The sequence below is a fragment of the Rutilus rutilus genome (genome assembly GCF_951802725.1).
Source record: "Rutilus rutilus genome assembly, chromosome: 10".
NCBI classification, from domain to species: domain Eukaryota; kingdom Metazoa; phylum Chordata; class Actinopteri; order Cypriniformes; family Leuciscidae; genus Rutilus; species Rutilus rutilus.
In genome coordinates, this window is record NC_140215.1 from 43919630 (window position 1) to 43935967 (window position 16338).

A 16338-nucleotide genomic window follows, 5' to 3' on the forward strand; every position below is an offset into this window, starting at 1 on the left:
TTTATGCACACACGCCACCACTACACACACACTCCTATTTCCAAAATTCAGCACCAATTCAGCACATGCCCACCCAACTCGTCAGCTGACAACAGACCACCCAACGCACTTCCACTCAGCACCATCAACATAACTGATTTGGCACACACACCTGTTGAGGTCATGCAGGGTCAGTTTTTATATACCCAAGCCCTTAAGGAGGATTAGCGATATTGAGATAGAAAAAGTTTCAATTGATGTGCAATTGTAATTTGTAGAATTTTTTTTTTTTTTTCAATACTGGTACTGTATATTGGTACTGTATTTTGTTCATAACCTTATTATGTTATGTTTGTGGATGTTTTTATAGTGTGAAATGTTACCCTGAGCAGTTCCAATATTTTTGTACCAAGAGTTTAAAAATGGGTACTATATAGGTAGCCTTGAGTTAAGGCCTCTTGATTTTTTTTTTTTTTTACTTAAAGTGCCTATTGCTTAAAAAGCAGTACTGAAGAGGCAGCTTATATGCACTACTTTAGTCAATTTGTGAATTCCTCTTGAAGTCTTAAGTTTACTTGAAATATGCCTTTATTTATTATTTGACCATTTGCACTACAAATGCCACTTTGTTGTACTTATGCTTGTCTGATTTTCTGGATTAATGACAAACATCTCTTCAGAAATAAAATGTCTGAACAATTAAGACGTGTGTTTGTGTTTATTCAATATGGTTCAAACCAGATCAACCTATTATAGAAAGCGTTCACACTGGACCATTTAGAATTTCTCATTCTTTATGTGGATAATGGCATTCTACCAAACAAAGAACATTTACACTTGGCAATGTCGATACATTACATCCAAGTGACTTGTAAACATGTCCTTGGAAGCCTCACAGTAATTGTGCAGCACGAAACATGCATAAATTACAAAGGGAAGATCAGCCATATTAATGTCCATGGCCCTTCTCAGGGCTCCGAACCGGGCTTTTAGTCTCCCAAACGCACATTCTATCACCATCCTTGCTCGGCACAAAGATAGTCCAAAGTACTGCTCCTGGGCAGTGCTTCCCCCATTGACATATTCCTTCATAAGATATGGGAGCAGTGGATATGCAGGGTCGCCTAGTATGTAAACCGGTATGGCCTCTTCATCTTCGATGATTTGCCTTGGACAGGGAGGGATGCTTCTATCTTTCAAGGACGTGTTAAGTGTGGAGTTAGCAAAAATATGTGCGTCGTGCACGCTCCCAGGCCATTTCACGTCCATGAAGGCATATTTATAATCGCAGGTGGCTTGAATGTTTAAGGTAAACCTCCCTTTCCTATTGATGTAGTCACTGGAATTGGCTGGTGGTTGCTTTATCTCTTCATGCGTCCCATCCACAGCACCTAGGCACTGAGGGAGGCCATGAGCTTCTTCAAATCCCTGCACAAGTTGCTGGACAGCAGCTTCGGATTTCGGAATTATTATTGAATGGCCGATCTAGACAGGCCGAATGCGTTGGCCGTCTTACGTAGTCTACCCTCATCAGCTAAATAGTATAGGGTGAGGGCAACTTTTTTCTCTACACTAACCGGCGACCGCATAACAGTAGTCGGACCTTCTATGGCGGGACGTAGTAACTCCGAAAGCGTCAGTAGAGATGACCGTGACATTCGGACGTTCTCATGCCATTCCTCTGGGAGCACGACTTCTTTCTCAAAGTTTTCCCACCAGACCTCGGTTCGCCCAGGTCGGATCCAAAACCGGCGACGGCGACGTTGGCAGGCAATGTACCGGCGTCTTGGAAGGGAAAGCTGCTCTTTCGCCTCTGCTCCTCGATATAGTACAGTAGTTGTGTTTGCAAATGCAAACAGGCCAAAAGCGTTTGCACAAAAGTAAAAATGAGTACCACCTTAACAGCATCCATGATCAAACAAACTCTAAACATAGGGTGCTTACATGACGTAGGCATTTTCTGGCGCATAATGTGACGTTTGAGAACCTAAAACCCCGTTTCTCCCAGTTGACACGGCAACACATAACCGCCGTTTTCAGAAATCTCCACTTTGGCCGGAGTTTTTAGAAATAATCGTTTTCTGGAATAAAAACCGCGTTTTCGTGTAAATGACAGGCCAAAACGCAGGGAAATATCTGCGTTTTCCCATCGTGTAAACGGGGCCTAAGGAAACCCGCCCCAGACTCCAGCGTGTTACCAGTCTCAATCCAATCAGCATAATCACTCAAATGCATATGTGCTAATCCAATCAGCCAAACGATTCATCGTCTGGACTGTGGCTCTTGCTCCAAGAGCCATTAAAGACAATAGGTTAGCGTCTCCGTGATCTGACTCATTTAACTTACAAAGGAAAAACAGGTCGGGCAGGAATATTTTGCTGTAAACTCAATAATCACTTTCTCAGTTTATATCATGGGCGTCGGAAGAAAAAAAAAAGTGGGTGGGTCCTCCCCCAGAAAAATGTTACTGGAGTAAATACCATTTCATGTATTCTGGTGCCTTTTAATTAAAACAAGTAATCTAAACTCCACTTAACATCGGGCGGTTCTTTGCCTCCACGTCGTGCATTAAATGCACAGCTAGCCGTGGATTATCCCGCTAATACCATGGTAATTTGCCAGCAATGACAATTTAAAGCTGTTATTGATGTTTGCAACGCAATATTTGACTGGAAGTTTACAACGGGCGGTTACTTTCGTCAGTTGCGGCTCGTTGAGAAATATAATGTAGTGATTCAGTGGAAATGGAGTTTAACCCTCTGGGGACCAAAAACGCGCCCACGCGTTTTGCTAGTTTTTTTTTTTAGCAATGAAAAATAAACACTAAATGCTCTGTTCATTTTGATCTTTCATTTTCGTGTAATACATCAATCGATCCTGTTCAGTTTCAATTTTTTTTCTGTATACTCACAATACAAATAAAGTGTTTTGCTTTTTGACAAATAAAGAAAAATTAACATGATGCTATTTCTGCCTTCTCTCTGTCAGTAAACTCCCATTTGAAACGCGTTCGAAAATGATCTATAACTCCGCGAAAATTCAGTCAAACAGGCAAACAGACCCACGGGCATAAAGCTTGAGATCGCAGCTTTTAAATGAAGTAATTTATATAAAAAACAAATATTCTCAGCTTCTGTAATCTGTATAAAAAGAGAGCGACTCCAGTCGAGCTCATTACGAGCCATTCAAAAGTAATTTGACCACTCCCCGGAGAGCGCGTGCTATTCAAACGCAAATTCTGAGAACCATTTCAGTCTGTGAAACGCCCACATCAGCTGTAAACAAAGAGGCATAATATAGCCTAAGTTACCTTATGGAGAAAAGTTTCCGTGCTGATATGAGGAGCAATATGAGGAGCAGATCCCGCTGAGGAGTGAGGTAGGCTAAGTTATCCTTTCTCAAGTGTTAATGTGGAATAACGTTATGGAATAACGTTAGTGTAGGCCTATGTAAACAAAAAGATGAATCGCGTTTCTATAATATGAATCGCGTTTCTGTGAGATGAATGAAGGGTACATATTTGTAAAGACTGTTTAGCCTAAATATGAATCGCGTTTCTGTGAGATGAATGAAGGGTACATATTTGTAAAGACTGTTTAGCCTAAATATGAAGCGCGCGTCTGTGTGTGAAAGAATAAACTGCTTTGCTAGAGCCTACTGAGATGAGTAAAAATCGACTGAAATATGTTGAAATAAAATGTATTTGTATAAGCAACGTATTAAACTGCAAATTAACATTTATAGGCTATGCCCTAATATTTCATAAAAACAACGTTACAGTCAGGCGAAGTATGAAAGACAACATTTTGTTGACTAGATTTGGGTACAGTTTTTACTGTAGAATATACTGTCACATCAAATAAGCTTTTCTGCACATATATATATATATATATATATATATATAAAAATACTATTTTGTCAAAAATAAAGTCATAGACTAAGATGTTCCAATGTTGGCTATATTCAAACTAATGAATACATATGATAAAATGTAGGCCTATAATCTTTTTTTTTTTTACAAAGAAAGAGTACTTTTTTGCAGAAATATTGCTGAAATTGTAATTATTGTTGTAATTGTAACCTTTTTAATAAAATAGCAAAACATATTTACAAGATAGATGTAAGCAAAATCTTAAATGGTCAATATAAGTCTTCTTCAAAATATATATTTTGTCCTTGCATTGTGGCTCAGTCAGTGTCACACCTGAATGAATGGCTAATTATGCAGAGTCATTATGCAGAGTGGGTGGGACTGGGTAATCTAAGGTGTAAACTACTCCTCCCCCTCGCATATTGGCTTTCCAAGCAAAACCTGTTTTACACCATTTAAATCAATGTATTTTTTTTTGTGAACGATAAAGCAAGACTATTTTCACATAATTTTGAAGCTAGAACTCGAAGAGACAACATCCATTAGTCAAAAGTCTTGTGGGCACATATTTTGTATGAGTTTTGTGGTCTTATTTCAGCAACTTTCATTTTTATTTTTTTAAATAACCACGCATAAACATTATTCTCTTAAAAATACAAACATCTACATACATGTTGCTCGCATATTATGGTAGGCCTGTTTGTGCTATATAGAGTGAATTTACACCTTTGCCATTTACATGTTTATAACTAACTGAAAAAAGCACAAATGTCAGAGCATGTCAGAACATCTCAAGGGCCCAAAAACAGCTTGGTCCCCAGAGGGTTAATTTAGGGAATTCCCTAATAATTGGATTTGACTGACGGCGCTCTGAAAAGCGAACAGACAAATGCGCTGAATCAGAGACGGTAAAAGTAAGTGGGTCCAATATCATTGATCTTAAAAAGTGGGTGGGTCTTGTCCCACCCATATACAATGGTTCCAACGCCCATGGTTTATATACTATCTAAATTAAAACCTCAAATGCTAAAATCAGTATTCTTCACCGTGATGTTATGTAAGGAAGCATATCTGAAATAGATTCTTAAATTTGTAACCCTTCAGTATGCTAACAGTTTCATTTTGTTGTTGTTTTAGGAATGTGTCTGCATCATGCTCTCCTTCTCCAGCACCGCAGAGGGGCACGCAGGTGTCATTCAGTTCTCAGTGTGATCGAGAATCATACTGAGTAAGTGCATAGACGTAATATTTTACAGATGAAATGTAGCCTAATTGTATTTACATCGTCATAATATAAAAGTAGCCTACGTATTCTTGTGTGAAATGACAAAAACCATCCATCCTGCTTATACAGGAGACACTGCGCAGAGGAGGGTGAAAACACAAGATACATGGAGGACAAAGACATTTCCATGTCCTGCACCTGTGACTGCCTACAACAAACACATGGGGGTGCTGACCTGTCTGATCAGCTGATACAGTACTACACAACACAGCACAATTTCTACACTTCTTGAACATTGCTTCCACCAACTCTTTCATTGTGCACAAAGAGCTACATGGTAACTTGTCCCATAAAGAGTTTATGGAGCCACTTATAACAGAGCTCTGTGGTGTGTCACAGAAAACGGCAATGATTTTTAAATCAATGTTGGGAACCGTTGTGCTGCTTAATATATTTTTTAATAACCTGTGATAGTTTTTTCAGGATTCTTTGAATACATTTTTTTTTTTTATAAAAAAACTAAAGTTTGTTCTTTTTTTCTTTCTTTTTTGGAAAGGTTGTATTAAGTGCTAATAACTTTAAGTCTTTCCATTGTTAGGAAAGATTTCTATTTTGAATAAATGCTGTTCTTTTTTACTTTTTATTCATCAGTGAATCATTCTTAGTTCATCATTCTTTGTTCAGGCTGCCTCACAGCACCTTGATGGCCCATTAGCCATGGGGGGAGTGTCTTTAGTCACACCCCTGGTGTGAATCACATTAATATTCATGGCCCACGCATACAGCAGTGCTGACACAAAAACTGACATGCAAATTACAATCGTTATATTGTTGTTTGTGAAAGAGTGGTCTAGCCTACAAGAATAGTAATTCAAAAGTCTTGTGGACAACTATTCAGTATGTGTTAAATGGCCTTATTGTAGTGACAATGTTTTTCCCAAAACGTACTAACCACGCATAATATTTTTTTTCTATAAAATGCAAACATGTACATCCATTTTGCTCACATATTATTGTAGCAGAGTTTGTGCTGAATACAGCAAAATTACATGTTGGCCAATGGTATGTTGACACACTTGATACTAACAGGTTTCCGAACCATGAAAAGTTATCTTCAGTCATCTGGTGTCATTTTGTTGAAAGATCAAGAATGTCTTCTTGTATTTTGTTTAAGTTCTCTGATGGATGACTGAAGTTCCCGTAGGTGAGTCTCTGCGTTGTGTATTTTTCTTCTGTGTTGGTTGGCTCGGCAGTGGGTCTAGTTGTTTTCTTAAGGTTGTGGCTTCATATGCAGGTGAGGAGGTCGGTGCATATGGGTCTCGGGACAGCCATCAAGTGGTATCTGCACAGAGGAAGAAAGAAAACAAAAGACGACAGAGCAGAATTTGTTCAAACACTAGGGTTGTATCCTCTTCTGAGTCTGCTATTGTTGTTCCTTCTTTCCCTATTTCTTAATTCATGAGACACCTAAAGAACAGTGAGGTAAGGATGGACTAGTGGTTGGGAAGGCCTATGAGGGAGTCTTCACCGCAGGATTGGCCCCCAAAGCCTGTTGCATTCGATTCTTCCCTGGGCTCCTCACTGGTCCGTGTCCTATCCTATCCCAGTAGGTGGGGGAAACAACTTGACAGTGTGACACATTAGTCCAGGTTTAACTTCCCTGACACAATACTGCAGCTGCTGTAATCAACATCACTTGATGTGGTCCATGCCACTTAGGCTCTAATGGTTTCTGAATGACTTTATCATGACCTATTGACCTGGGATGATTGTGTGTCCACCTTCTGGTGGAGTCTGCCAACAAGACTCAACTCTCTCTTTGGCACTCTGTACTGCCTTTGTGAGGTTTTCACAGTTAAGTCTACAATTTCTGCAGCTTGAGCTGAAAAATTATCTGGAAGGCGACCTGAAGCTACCACTTCAGTGGTGGAAGTTACTGCATAACCTGCTCGTCTGTTACCTTCTATGACTTGAGCTGAACCATCAACTAACAACTCAAATTCTGAATTCTCTATGGGAGTTTATTTTACTTCACTCGTAGGTAGGTATGTAAACGTAACACAATCGTGAGTCATTTCTCCTTCATCCTCTAACACAACTTCAGTCATTGCAGACATCATACATGAGGATGGGTTCGTGACTGGCTCACACTGTAAAACAATGTTCAGGGCTGTGAGGGTAATTAACTTTAGAGGGCATTTTACATTTACAGTCTAACCTAACACCATTACTGATGAATGGCCTGTACTGTAGCATAACATTTAAGGCTGTGAGTCTACTTAACCAGGGTCCCCCAAAGGAAGGCTGAGACAGTCACTTTCCTTTTGTTCTATCAAACAAAAATAAGTCTTTCATCTTTGTTGTACGCTTCTGGGGAAATTAAGCACTCACAGCCTAAATGGTTAACACCTTATCAAGCTGCCCCACGAGTTTAATGACGAGGGGAGGGGCTGCTTCAGAGTAGCAAGCAGACTAAGTAGAAGCTGAGTAACATTGTTATTCTTTTTGTTTTTCCTGCACTGTTTCATCCAATGTCCATGCTTACCACAGTAATTACAGCTGCCCTCTCTCTTAGGACATTTGCGTTTCTGTTGATTCTCTGTGTTGACCTTAAAAGAAACTGCTGCAATTCTTACTCTCTCTTTAACATCAGAATCTCTTTCCCAAATAACTAAACTGTCCAAGTTGTTTTGCAGGGTTGTAGTGGGCCATGTGAAGTCTAAGAAAGGCAATGCCTTTCTGTGTTCAGACAAAAGACCATCAAACCATGTGCGAACTAAGGGCACCTAAGGGCACTTCTCTGAAGTGTCAGCTATCCCACTGTATGCTGCAGCTGACTGGCAAAATCTTTCAGTGTACTCACACACAGTTTCATCCTTCTTCTGTACACAACTACGGTTATCTGGCTTGCTCAAGAGAAACAGACCCAATCAGCATAACACTCTATTGCATTGCTAATCCAATCAGCCTAACAATTCAACGTCTGGGCCAGGGGCTCCGGAAGCCATTTGGCGAACAAAAGGTGAGAGTCTCAGTGATCTGACTCATTTAACTTACAATGGAGAAAACAGGAATTGCAACTTTGCTGAGCAGAATCATTCGTGTGATTTCATCATCTTAACCTTAAAAGCTAAATACAATATTCTTTACCATGATGTTATGTACGGAAGCATATTTGTAAAATTTTAAACATATATTTTTTTAAATTTGTAATCCTTCAAAACAAAACTTCTCTTCTTTAACTTATCTTGCGTGATCACACAGGAAACGTGTTAGTTCAGAACAAATAAATACAAAAATGATAAAGAGATCAGACATGCTCCTACAGTAGTCACTTTCAAATCCAGACTCAAAACACATCTGTTTAGCTATGCATTTACTGAATGAGCACTGTGCCGCTGTTCGTCCGACTGTTTGTACTGTACTGTATTTTATTTTTTATTTTTCTAAACTGTTTTAATTATTCTTATTTCTTTTTATTATTTTAATTTCTTCTATGTAAAGCACTTTGAATTGCCATTGTGTATGAAATGTGCTATATAAATAAACTTGCCTTGCCTTGCCTTGCCTAAATAAAGCAAAATAATGTATTACAAAACAAGCTAAAAAAATTCAACATTTTGTACTAACAAAGCCAAAGAGAATCAGTTCATCTGAACCCAACTGCTTTTTTGCACGTTGAAGGTATTTATGCCTCGGGCAGCTTCTCTATAAAGCAATAGTTTTCCTGCATGCAAAAGATCATGCATGGTCTGTAACTGTCATTTCTAAGAACTGTCTATCTTTATGTGTCCGTGAGTCACTATTCACTTCCTTTATCTTCAGTCACCATAGAGAATGTGTACGAGTGAAGACATGTCATGTAGCCTCTTCAGTATTTTTCCACGACTGCCTTAGAAGTTGTTTTTTAAGACTTATCTATCACAAGCAATGCTGATGTTAACCTGTGTAGCAAAAAGATTACAATTATTACAATTGTACAATTCAGTCCCAGCTCATTTCAATATTTCAACATTACGAAACTATAAAATCCCTTCTCAAACTTACACAAATCTCTTCCTCTGTTCGATTGCAGCAGAAGTACATTTTCTCTTTGCTTGCACTTTAATGGTGTTCAGCATCGGAGCGCTTTCATTCTTGTGCCATTAACACTATTAATGAAGCCTATGGAGTTATGATCAATGACTGTGATGTGAGTAGTTCTTAGTTTTATTTATATTTGAAAAATGTATTTTTGTTACTCAGTGATCAGGTTTAGCGGTTCTCCGATTACGAATCTGTTGGATTGCAGATGAGAAATATTATAAATAACTAATAGACAATGATTATCTAGATCCTCTTTCAGTTTTATGCTCACTCTCTCTTCACTACAATGAATGAAAAAACATAAAACACTCACTATCATTATTATTAATAATCACATTCGCAACACTCTCAAAAAGACTAATAATTATAATGTTGGAAAGACTCGTCACAGTCTTTTTAAGCATATTAGTCTTCTGTTCTTAATGAAATAAGACTGCTGACCTCAGCTAATGTGACAATGAAGCATTATTGTAGCATGATATTTAATGAAGTGTGCTCGCTTTGTTCCGTGTATTTTGTACTTGTATCATATTGTTTCATTTTAGCATGGTTCAGTTTTGTACAATTCTGACTCTTTCATATTTTTAAATAACTTTTCACAGTGTTGTTTACTTTCTGTAAGCCCCTTTGATCATTCTAAAACAAACTCTAGTTCAGTTTCATAAAAACATTTAGAGTTTTTGGAAAAAACTTCTTGATTGCTCAAGACATGCATGCAACAATCTTCCCAGAGTCCGTCTAACTGGCTTTTTCATTTCAAACTCTATCATTAGTGTATGACACATTCATATTTTTATTAACTTTTTAGATGAATTAGAGATTCATTATTCATAAAACATCTATGAAGCAGAGAAACTTGTAAATAAAGGAAAGATCACATTCATTACAGTAGATAAGAGATAATAAATCATTGCTCCGCCATTACTCTAAACAAAATGTTTTCATTTTTTAGTAATTTTCTGGCAACAAACTGAAATAAAAAATTAACAAAAATAAATAACTCCCCCCAAAATTTCCCAGAAATAACACATGAAATATGTAGCTGAACTCCTACGTCCTGAAAAAAAGACTCCATATACAATTTAATTTGTAAAAATGTGTAAACCCCCAAGACTGTCAAGCTTCATGCTGCAAAGCATTCTGGGAGCTACCATAGTATAAAACTCATCCACGGTTCCCAGCATGCATTGCGACAAAGCATGTCACCATTGTTGAGATTCATATGCTGATTCTTGATGTCTGTGTGTGTCTCAAGATTGCAGTAAGTCAAAATATTTTGTGCACAATGTGTTTAAAAAAAGTATCTAATTACCACAACATTTGATCTCTTGTTATAGTTTCACGGTGTTTATAATGCAATATGTATATTGTTACGTCCCAGGACGTATGCATTTGTGTTTTACAATAACGTGTAAGTGTCATTCATTAATGTACTGTGTGTGTGCTGCCAGTGGACCCAACGGCCTGCTGGGAGTTGTAGTTTTTATTGTATGTTCTGTCCAATTTCCTGTGCTCCTCCCTGTCCTTATTTAGGTGATGGGACCTACCAGCTGCTCCTCATCAGTGGCAAGAGGATCCAGTATTTAAGCAGAGCCGGCGAGAGAGACGGGGAGAGTGTCGACGCGGTGCTTCCGGTGGGGATCAGACGGGTGCTTGCTGAAGACGCCCGATTGGAATAGAGATCTGACTGTAACAGAGGATTATTTTGAACTGATTTATTGGATTAATCATTGGACACTGGACTGAGGACTTTTTTTGACTTGATAACGGTAACGTTAGGTCGTTGGTGGAGAGGGGTGTGGGAGTATCGACCGACGGCTTGTATAGGTCCAGTAGTGGTGCTCCTCCTCTATTTCCCATCGACTAAATAATATCAAACTTTTCAGGATGGCGGAAAGAGAATCAGGATATGAAAACAACAACAACATGGAAAGTAGAGATCAAGAAGGGGAAAGTGAATGGGAGGAAGTGATAGGGGGAACTAGAAACAAGAAATTGTCTAGACATGAAAGAAAAATGACTCAGAAAGTTTGGATGGAATGGAAAGTGAGGGAAAAAAAGATGAGGTTAAAGATTTGAGGTCAGAATTGTTCAATATAGTAGTAGTATGTTTTGAGGGAGAAAGGGGAGTAAAGAAAATTGACTTTACTTACTAAAAACTTACTAAAATAAATAAAGCACAAGTAGGAGAAGTAAAATATGCACTAGTACTGGGAGATGGAAACTTGCTCATTGCTCATGTAGCTCTGAAAGACAGATAGAGAAGGCAAAGAGAATGAGCAGTGTGGGAAAAATAAAAGTAACAAAAGTGGTAAGAGTTGGAGGGGAAAAAGATGAGAGTTGTAAAGGAATAATGGCAGGAGTTCCTCTTATGGTGGGTATGAAGGAGATCGTAGAGAATTTGAGGGTGAGAAATGGATCAATTAAATTGGCTAAAAGAATGACAAGAGGAATAGAAAGAAAAAAGAAACGGAACCTATGAGATGTTATAACTGCCAGGAATTTGGTCATTTGGCAAAGGGATGTAAAAAGCAAAGAAGATGTGCTAGATGTGGAGGAGATCATGATTATGGGACATGTGGAGAAGGTGTTAAACCACAGTGTTGCAATGTCGGAGGCAATCATAGTGTTGCCTTTTGGGGATGTGAAGTAATGAAACGGGAGGTGGAAGTACAACAAATTAAGGTAACGGAAAAAATGTCTTATGCTGATGCTATCAAGAGAAGTGAGGGGGAAAAGCAGGATAAGGATGCTGAGTGTGACAAAAGAAAAAATGGAGGTGAACAGAAAGAATGGAGGCAGATTTGGGAAGAAAAAATGAAGTTAGTTAACTTTATAGCAGGGGTAATAAATGCAACATCTGAGATCAAATCTAAAACTGAAACTGAAAGAATTCAAATCATAGTTAAAGCGGCAGTAAATCGTTTGGAATTAGTAGGATTCAAATGGGAAGTAAGAGATGAGCTTAATGTGCAGTCAAGTCAAGATCCAACATGGGTGGGTTGATAATATTAATTATGTTAATCCTCCAATGGAACGCTAGAAGTCTAATTGCAAATGGACAAGATTTTAAACAATTTATAGACAGTAGAGAGGAAAAACCAGAAATAGTATGTGTGCAAGAAACTTGGTTAAAACCTAATTTGGATTTTGTTTTAAATGGATATACAGCAATTAGACAAGACAGGACAGAGGGTGGAGGTGGAGGGTGTGTTACATTTGTGAAACAGGGAATTCCTTATAGAGTTATAATGGTGCGTTCACACCGGACCCGAATAGCGCGTCAGGCGCGAGTGATTTCAATGTTAACGCCGGTTTCACACTGCATGCGCTAGAAGAGCGTCAGCAGCACATGAGCAGTGCGTACAGTGAGAGGATATAAATATTATTATATAAATATAAAAATAAATATCTTTAATTAGTAGACATCTGTGCTGCACCGGCGATTCCTTTTGTCTCATATTATAGGGTAACTTTTGGTTCATCTTTGTTTTTGTTGACTTTGTTTACCGTGTAGTGCGAGTTGTTGATAGAAGGAAGGCCATTGCGCTGTATTTGCTATTAAGAAGACTACGGAAAAGACGCAGACTTTGAGTTCACTCCATGAACCGACGAAGGAGAGAATATGGTGCATATTACCATCTTGTCGCTGAACTCCGCCTTGACCGTGACCGCCACCTAAACTACTTCAGGATGAATGCAGAGCAAATGGATCACATTCTTTCCCTGATTGGAGGCCAACTAACAAGGCAAACAACAAACTACAGGCAGTCTATTGAACCCAAGCAGCGACTTGCAGTTACACTGAGGTAAATATTAGGCCATTGTATGTATTTTTAAATATTAATGAATAAATGTATTTTGCTTCAATTAAGTTAAAATATGTATTGCACTAGTTTCATGCTTCAAATAAATATCTTTGACTTGGGTAAATCAACTAAAAAAGGTTTATTAAGTATATTGAACCAATATCTCAACAAAGTCATGCATAAAATTATTATGAACATAGACTACATGCTTAACAACATGAACAATATAAAAAATAATAATTGAAACTGCTAAACTATTTACAACAAATGGTTGGATTAAGTAAAAAAAAAAAAAAAATAAACTTTTGGAATGCTAAACTGTAGTACTACAGTCGATGGTAAGTTCTGGAACGTTGTTCAGGCATGGTGGACATTGGCGGAGGAGTGACTTGGTGGGGGTGATGGTGGGTTTGTTCCTCATGGTAGGGTGTGGGGTGAATAGGCTGAAATCCAGATTGTGGGTGCTGGCTTCCTCTGCTAGGGAACACTGTGTGTGATGCTGTCGCTTGTTGCCTCTGAACCTCATCTTCTAACTCCAGGTCAGCCAGGTAGGTCATTATGTGTATTTGTGCCCTGGAACGGTTTCTGGGAAGCAACCGATTCAGTTTCAGAATTAAACTGAGGGCAAAATAATACATTTCATCCTCCTGTGTGGGGACATTTGGTGGTACAGGTGTAGTGGGTTGTGTTATTATGTCCAATAACTGTTGCTCTGTTGTATTTGGGGAAACCGTTCTTCTCCGCTTCTGTCTGTATTGTTGAAGGGTGGGGGTAGGGGTGTCAGCTCTGTGAGTTGTTATTTGTGGTGTGGAGGTGCTAGGCAGTGGTGTGGGGGTAACCGATCTTTCGTCTGCCAGTAAGGGTGCTGCAGGCCTCTGTATGGCAGGAAGGGGACTGAAAGGTGTAGTGAGTTCTGAAAATTCTGGCTCCACTTCCTCCTCTGCAACGGTCATGTCCAGAGGTTCCAGCTCACTCTGCAAAGTGTGTCTGGAACTGCAATTAAATTAATTAATAGATGATATAAATATATGGCCCCAACACACAAGTATTGGTGTACATTACACACAATTAATAATATTCTCATAATATACTCATGCTCAGTGAAATACTATTTAGTACGAATTGTCTATAAAAGAAAATAAGACACTAAATAGCAAGGTAAAACATAAGGTCAACAACAATGGCATACTAACCTTCTAGGCTGCATGTGTGGCAACAGAAATGACATTACTCTGTCGTACTTCCATTCCCTGACTGTGCCACCTGCAGAACCACTGGGCACAACTTTTTTTTGCTTCTTGTTTCTGACAAAAGCATCTCTTAACAACTTCCATCTTCGCCTGCATTCACTCACTGTAAAATGCATTAAAATATGTATTACATATGTAAATGTAGCCATATATATATATATATATATATATATATATATATATATATATATATATATATATATAAATAATGCCGAAACAATAAAACAATGTTATATTTGTTTGGTTTTAACAGATTTCTGGGAACTGGAGAGAGCTTCACCAGCCTGGCCTTCCAGTACCGTCTAGGCATAAGCACTGTTGCTGAGTCTGTCCACATGACCTGTCAAGTAATTGAGCAGCAGATGATGGCATCACAGTTCCCTAGACCAACAGAGGACATGTGGAGAGCCATAGCATCCACATTTTGGGAAAAATGGAACTTCCCAAACTGCCTGGGTGCTATTGATGGGAAACATGTTACCATTGTGTCACCTGCACATTCTGGTAGCTTGTTTTTTAATTACAAGAAGACTTTTTCTATAGTTCTTCTAGCACTAGCAGATGCAGACTACAGGTTTACGTTTGTCCAGGTCGGAGACTTCGGCAGAACAAGCGATGCTGGAGTGTTTAGTAGTTCTGCTCTTGGAAGAGCCATGGAGGCCAAAGGTTTGTCTGTCCCTGCAGACTTCCCTTTACCAGGATCTGGTGTACAGGGCCCAATGCCATACACAATGGTGGGTGATTCTGCATTCCCACTAAAAACATATTTGATGAGACCTTTTCCAGGGAACAGAATACCACGATGGAGACAAATGTTCAGTTACAGACTGTCACGGGCAAGGATGGTGGTGGAATGTGCTTTTGGCATTCTGTCATCCAGGTGGAGGGTACTCCATACAAGGATTAATGTGAAGCCAGAGAATGCAGACTCTATAGTCACTGCAGCCTGCATCCTTCACAACTACCTGACAAACCCATCAGAAAATCAGAGGTGGGTGGAAGAGGCAGAAGAAAGGGGGGAAGTCCTACCACCTGTTAGAAACATGGGTGGAAATGGGGGATGCAGAGAAGCGTATGATATGCGTGAAAAGCTTTGCACATTTTTCTGCTCAATTGAGGGTAGAGTGTCCTGGCAAGACAACATGGTCTAGGGTTTAAGACAAAAAATTCATCACTGTAAAAATTCTAGATATTGAAAAAGTTAATAGCCTAACTTACTGCTTAGAAAGGTTTTTTTCAAAAAAACTTAAAAGCTTACCATCTGCACCAAGAGCCACTGCAACTTCCTCCCATGCCTTTTCCTTTGCCTGTGAGTCTTTATAAAGTATGTTTCTTGGATCATAAATAATTGAACTTTTCTCAACCTCCACAATGAGACGAGTGTCGTCCATTGTTACATTTTCAGGTGCGCTCGACCACGCCTGTGACACCATCTGCTTTTATTTGATTGTCAGCATGACATCCTTATGGCTATATATATATATATGTATGTATATGTGTGTGTGTGTGTGTGTGTGTGTATATATGTATGTATGTGTGTGTGTATATACATAAATATATTAAATGAATCTGTAAACTGGCAGTACATCGATTAAAGTTGTTTTTGTAGTTTGGCCAACAATTTTGTTTTGGACATTTATTTTTAAATTGATGAAGGTAATTTGATTGACTGTTTAAAACACAAGAGATCTCATCAATGTGCTTTTTGGGTGAAACTGCTGTGTGTTTTGGCCATGAAAAATGCATGGTCACTTTAATTCACCGTAAGCGGCGCGTTAAAAATAAACTGGGTGCCGAAACTATCGTGGCACTGCTGTTCCTGCTCTGCTCCTGCTACGCGCTGCCGCGCCGCTTCTGCGTGCGGTGTGAATGCACTCATTGAATAACATGGACGCCGAAAAAAATACGCTCTGCTCACGCGCCACTGACGCTTGCGGTGTGAAACCGGCGTAACCCCTCATTTACACCGCACACGCCTGCGGCGCATTACGGCTGCGACACGGCTATCAGAGCTGATCGCGCCCATTCTAGTCAATGCTTGTGTTTACACCGGCCGCGATGCGGCACGTTTCAGAAGCTTCCCAGAAGCGGCTCTCCGCGCCGCTTCGCTAAATATAG